At 40.0% G+C, this 6,000-nt stretch overlaps 1 protein-coding gene across 9 annotated transcripts in view; it reads right to left on the bottom strand.

The window, feature by feature from the left end:
* ECT2 (epithelial cell transforming 2) overlaps nt 1-1,447 on the bottom strand; it is a 56,185-nt gene extending 54,738 nt beyond the window's left edge. For 2 of the 9 annotated variants that reach the window (XM_070466405.1, XM_070466401.1), the window contains exon 1: nt 946-1,118. The gene's annotated coding sequence lies outside the window, so the exon portion shown is untranslated. Of the gene's footprint in view, nt 1-945; nt 1,121-1,244 lie in introns of those variants that run through there. The other 7 variants (XM_070466402.1, XM_070466400.1, XM_070466404.1 and 4 more) reach the window with 6 other exon arrangements.
* Nucleotides 1,448-6,000: the final 4,553 nt, after the last annotated feature.

Consider the following 6,000-nt stretch of genomic DNA (forward strand, 5'->3'; position numbering starts at 1 on the left):
TAACCTCAGATAGGCAGATGACACCACCCTTATGGCAGAAAGTGATGGAGAACTAAAGAGCCTCTTGATGAAAGTGAAAGAGGAGAGTGAAAAAGTTGGCTTAAAGCTCAACATTCAGAAAACTAAGATCATGGCATGTGGTCCCGTCACTTCATGGCAAATAGATGGGGAAACAGTGGAAAACAGCTTTAACATTTAGAAAAAAGAGGCATGCTAAAGTTACCACGTATCAACAATCTGATTACAAAGTGAAAAGCACTAATAATTTTTTCACATTCATGTATTTTGTAAGCTTTTAAGATAAACACAAAAAAAATCAGTGTTCATAAACCCATACAGATTACTTTTCATCTGAGAACATACTCAAAGAGTTTCTAACTAAATACAACATATGTCTCTTTCCATAACAAAGATAAAATTTTGTCATTTAAACAAATTTCCTTTTATTTTTTTAGGCAATCATCTTTCAGGGTGGAGGAGCTAAATGCCATACTGGACATGTTGGTGGTGTTATCGACAATAACATTGTTCACATTACATAATACTGTCATTAAGAAATAACTTTTATTTAACCAATTTGTGGGACTGTTCTAAAACCTTTTACTTGCATTCATTTAATCTTTGCAACAATCCTGAGGGGCAGGTACTATTATATTCATTTTACAGATAAAAAAACCAAGAGCAGAGAGATAAACTTCCCCCAGGGCATACAGTTGGCAAAACAAACATTCAATTCCGAGCTGATTTCAGAGGCTGCGCTTTTAACTCTTAAACCATACCCATCTGTACGCGGGGTGGAGCGCCGGAAAGGGCTGGCGTTTTACATTAAATACTAAAAACTAAAGATGCCAGGAAGAATCCAAGAGTGAAACCAAGGAATCTGAGATAAGCCCCCAAAGGCCGCAGCTGCCGGCCCCCAGATCCGAAGAGCCCGTTGTGGCTTACCAACACCCCCTTTCCGATAACTCCCCCCTTTGCGCAGAAACTCTTTCGGAAAAAATATCCAAGCCGGCAAGCGATGACGAAGCATAGCAGCCAGGAGGACCTCCAGTTCCCACTCCGCAACCCGGCCCCGCTGTTGGGAAGCCGGCGGGGTGGTTTCCCGAGCCGGGAAGCCGGGGCTGGGCGCTCCGGAATTCGCGGTCACCGGGGCGGGGCCGCGGGACACAAGCACAGCTGCCCATTGCTCCGGGGACGCCGGCCCCAATCCCCACCTCCGCCACGCGCACCCACAGAGCCCTCACCACTCTCAGAGGACGCCCTGGAAGTTCCACCTTTTCAAGCACAGGTCCTACTCACCGTTACCGCCATTCCTCGCCGGCCGCGGCCACAGCCAAAGCCAATTCAAAAAGTGAGTCGCTCTCTCTAAAAGCCATGCCGATTGGCGCGTGATGTCAACCTCCTTCCCATTTGCTGGAGTCTCCAGAGGGGCGGTGACTGGCCGCCGCGCTCCTCCCTGCAGACGCTGACGGATTGGTCGTGCGTGTGTTTCAAATAGACCCAACGGCTCCGACGTCAGAACGTCACGAATTTGTAGAGAAGCGCCGGGATGCGACCAGGAGGTGGCGATAGAGGCTCCTGGGTTTCTGTGGGCGTGATTAGCAGGTGTGTCTTGAGGCTACCGCTTGTTTACCCAGTAAATATCCCGTTTCCTAGGGAGAGGTTGAGTGGATTTTCCGTCCCCTCAGCGTTTTTTTTTTGTTGTTTTTTTTTTTTAATGGATTACGCTCCGCCAGATACCTTAAATGTAACCTGTGCGTTGACAGATGAATTTTTCCTCAGTGGTTCCTGTGAGTTGTAAGATTTTTTTGCCTGTATGCTTCCGGCTTCTGGAATTTAAACGTGGGTTAAGGGGTTTAGAGTTTGGTTAGTTGTCTTGGTGTCCAGGACATGGGAACTTGGGATCTCTCCAGCTGGACTTTCAGAAGCCGCTTATTTATATCCTGACGTATGTAAAGCACAGTGCTCTGGGCTAGGGAATTTCAAGCGTTATTAGAATAAATTCTTAGTGTTTCTAGCACTTTCGAAAATATATAAACTCGCATTTGAAGAAATGTAAAAATATGGCACGAGATTCTAGAATTTTCTGAAGCCAAAGTAAATTGTTTCCTGCTGCACCCCCTCTTCCTCGAGGTCTTTTGTTGCTTTCCTCTGAAGTCTAGCCAAGAATTTATCATTTTTCCTATAATTCCTATTGCTATAAAAAAAAATCTTATTTTCTTTGTTTTCTATTAATAAATATAATGCTCTGTGCCACAGTGTCTTAAAAAAACACTCCTCCCAAAGGTGAGTTTTGCGTAGTTTCAACATATTTGCTGGTTAAATAAAGGCAGAAAGGAGAATCCGTTGCTAGAATATTAAATTTGGATGGGAGAAGGAAAACATCCTTTGTAATGGAACACTTCCTAACATCGCAAACAGATCCTCAGTATTTAGAATTTTTCCTAATTTTGTCAGGCCACTTTAGAATGCCTGAAAAGCATGTAATGCATTCCACAAAATGAGTGAAGCAGTGTGGTAATTACTGGTTTCCTTCTTCATAACTGAAAAATATTTACCTTCAGCCCTCCACTTAATGCCATAATAACCGTTACAGCTAGGGCTTCCCTGGAGGCTCAGTGGTAAAGCCTCCACCTGCAGTGTAGGAGACGCAAGAGACACAAGTCCAATCCCCTGTCTGGAAGATTCTCTCCTTCTCTCTCTCTCTCTCTCTCTCTCTCTCTCTCTCCAGGGAGAGAATGAAATGGCAACCCCTGAAGAATCCCATGGATTGAGGAACTTGGGGGGCTATAGTCCTTGGGGTCGCAAAGAGTTGGGCATGATTTGAGCATGCATGTGAAGTTTAGGGCAAAAGCAAAGAAAAACAGTCCCTGAAATTTCACACCCACACACACACAGCTATTTCACTGTGGAATGTACTTTTGTATTTAAACTAGGGTGTGCCCAGCATTCCAGAAAGCCTCCAGACTGAAAAGATATTAAGCTAGTGAGGAAAGAGTCGAACACAGCTCAGCACACACACAGTGAAGAGAGCATCTTATTATCTCTGTGTATTGCTTCCTGTTAGGCTTTGTACACAAATTTATTGATTTCCTACAATGTATCACCACATAAATTGTATGATAACCTAAGAAAAGTTATACTTGATTTTTTTGGCCCCACAACATGTGGAATCTTAGTTACCCAGTCAGGGACTGAACCCATGCCCCTTGTATTGGAAGTATAGTCTTAACCACTAGACTGCCAGAGAAATCTCTGTATTTGATTCCTTTTAAGGGATATATGGCAGTTTGACTAGCAAACAGGCACTATGATGTTCTAATATTTCCTAACCTTGTGACATCCTTTTCATCTCCTAGGCACATAACTGCAGGCAAATAACTAAACTTTCTATGCCTCAGTTTGAGTTTTTATAAAAGGGCAATTACCTCATTACTGTTGTGAGGATTAAAATTTGATATGTATAGTTAAAACATAGTCTTAGCAACCAAACAACAACAACAAAGCATATAATAAACATTCAATAGATGTTAACTGTTACTGTAATTTTTACTGTTACTCTGGCTGCTGCTGCTGGTGCTATTACCACTACCGTTAACTCAGCTGCAGCCCTATAATTACCTGATGGGACTGATGTTTTCTACACTACCTTCTCAACTCTAACCATGGGAGCAATGGCTCCTGTGTTTCTGTACCCTTTGCCCCAGCATTTCCCCAGCCACAAATCCTACCACCTACCGGACCAAGCTTGTTGTAGCAAAGACCTCCATCACATTCTTTTCCTACCAGAGAGAGGACAGTCCTTCCACACCAAACCTGATCTCTCTTCTCTTTTAAGGGAAAGCTTGCAGTGCTCATGATGTCTTCTCTTGTCTGGAAGATAAGGCCATCTTGCTGTTGGCCTTGGCCAGGCTTCTGTCCTCTTCCAAGGCAGGTCCCAGCCAAGACTTTTTATGTGAAATGTGAGTCTGTTCACCTTCACTGGAAATGTAGTTATTGAATGCATATATCAAGGGGACAAAACTGTTTACAGTCCAGGATAGATAGATCAAAATAAGAACTTCCTTGAAAGAATAGACCATTTAAAAAATTCTTATGTCATTCACAAGATGCTGAATGAACAGGTTTCAAACAAAAATACTGCAAAAATTGAATTAAATTTAAGTACTTAGTATATTAAAGTGTGTGACATTTTCATCAAGCAATAAGATAATTTCTGAGGTGGGGAAATGAAATGTAGAAGGTAGAACTTCTGAAATTCTTCCTTTGGAGGATCAGCTTCCCCCCTCCATCTCTGAATTAAGTGGCACACTGGACCATCTTTCCTAACTTAATCTTATACGTTTTTACTTCAGTTTATCCCCTCCTCTTTGTGTATAGTTTCTTTCTTTCTTTACTCCCTCCCTTGTCCATCTCCATCTTCTTTTTTCATCAGTACTCCTTCAGGGCAGCAGGAAATGGGGAGTTAGAAAAGTTAGTTTAGAATTATGGAATATCTTTCTCCACCCTATACCCCCCAACACACATTCACAAATATGCACATTGCCCATGCCATCACTCTTCAAATCAGAATGAACAAGATTTCTCATAGCTTTGTGGTTTGTTCTTATCTGCTAATAAGAACTAGTATATCTAAAAGAATTATTAAATTTGTTGCAATAAATGGGCAATATTCGTTGTGATGAACTTTGTTTCTATTACCTAAAGGTGTGATGAAATATGTTACAATTTCTAGGTTTTATTTTTAAGTATGAAATGTTATCAACCAATAATACTATTTTATAGTAAATTTTAATATTTCATCATAGGATTAAATGTTTTACCATAACTAGATATTGTAATGGCACACAGAACTCATGTAATTGTTTTTCTCCTGTATTGTCATACTTTTCCCCTCAAAACATTTATGACATACATAGCTATATATAAAGCCACAGCAGGTACAGAAACAAAGATTCAGTTTCTCTAAGAATTTATCATTTAAGATTTTTGTTTCAAAATCTTTAATGAGTAACCATGGAATTCTGTACTTTCTTGAAATACAGTCATTAACATTTTCCAATTAAAATGTCATATTTCCAAGTTGGTTTTAATATAGCATCTTCTAAACTGTCATCTCTGCCTGTGAAACAAGCTTTAGAAATTATAATCACTGTGATACAGAAGAAGTTACTTTATACACCTCAATAATCAGTAATTAGGATATGAATCATTGCTTTATTTTTATGAATCATTAGGCTATAAATCACTTGAATAGATTCGCAAGACTATACAAATTTACCACTTAAAGTTTCACTTGAACAAATAGAATTAGCTTTCCTTGATGAAGCAGGCAGTTTCTAAATATGATGAGGCCATTTTTTCAATTATGTAATTTGATTAGTAAAATTTTAGTGGAAAAAGAAATCTCAGTTCACTAGTCTCATTCTCTCTTTTACAAATGAATATTACGAAGGGCCACCACATAAAGCTTATATTCCTTTACCAAGGTCAGGTAACTAGTTAATGCCAAAACCAATATAAAAAATTTTATTTCTATTAATCTATTTTGTCTTTTATTAAATTAAAGATACTAATAATACTAATTTATATTTCACATTAAACTTAAAAGTTGTTGTTTAGTCGCTAAGTTGTATCTGACTCCTTTGTGACGCTATGGACTAGAGCTCACCACACTCCTCTGTCCATGGGATTTCCCAAGCAAGAGTGCTGGAGTGGGGTGCCATTCCCTACTCCAGGGGATCTTCCTGACCCAGGGATCAAACCTGCATCTCCCACACTGTCAGGTGGATTCTTTGCCACTGAGCCACCTGGGTAGCCCAAACTTAAAAATACCAATATATTTATTCATACTGCTTGTATATTTTATATTTGAATACATTAAGATGCTCTCAGTCCCATAAGAGCCTTGTTAGTCATGTTCACCAATGTATTGATCTCTAGCACCTAGCAACAGTTCCTGGCACATAGGATGTTCTCAAAAGTTATCGCATGAATAGC

The sequence above is a fragment of the Odocoileus virginianus genome, chromosome 4 (assembly GCF_023699985.2).
Source record: "Odocoileus virginianus isolate 20LAN1187 ecotype Illinois chromosome 4, Ovbor_1.2, whole genome shotgun sequence".
NCBI lineage: Eukaryota > Metazoa > Chordata > Mammalia > Artiodactyla > Cervidae > Odocoileus > Odocoileus virginianus.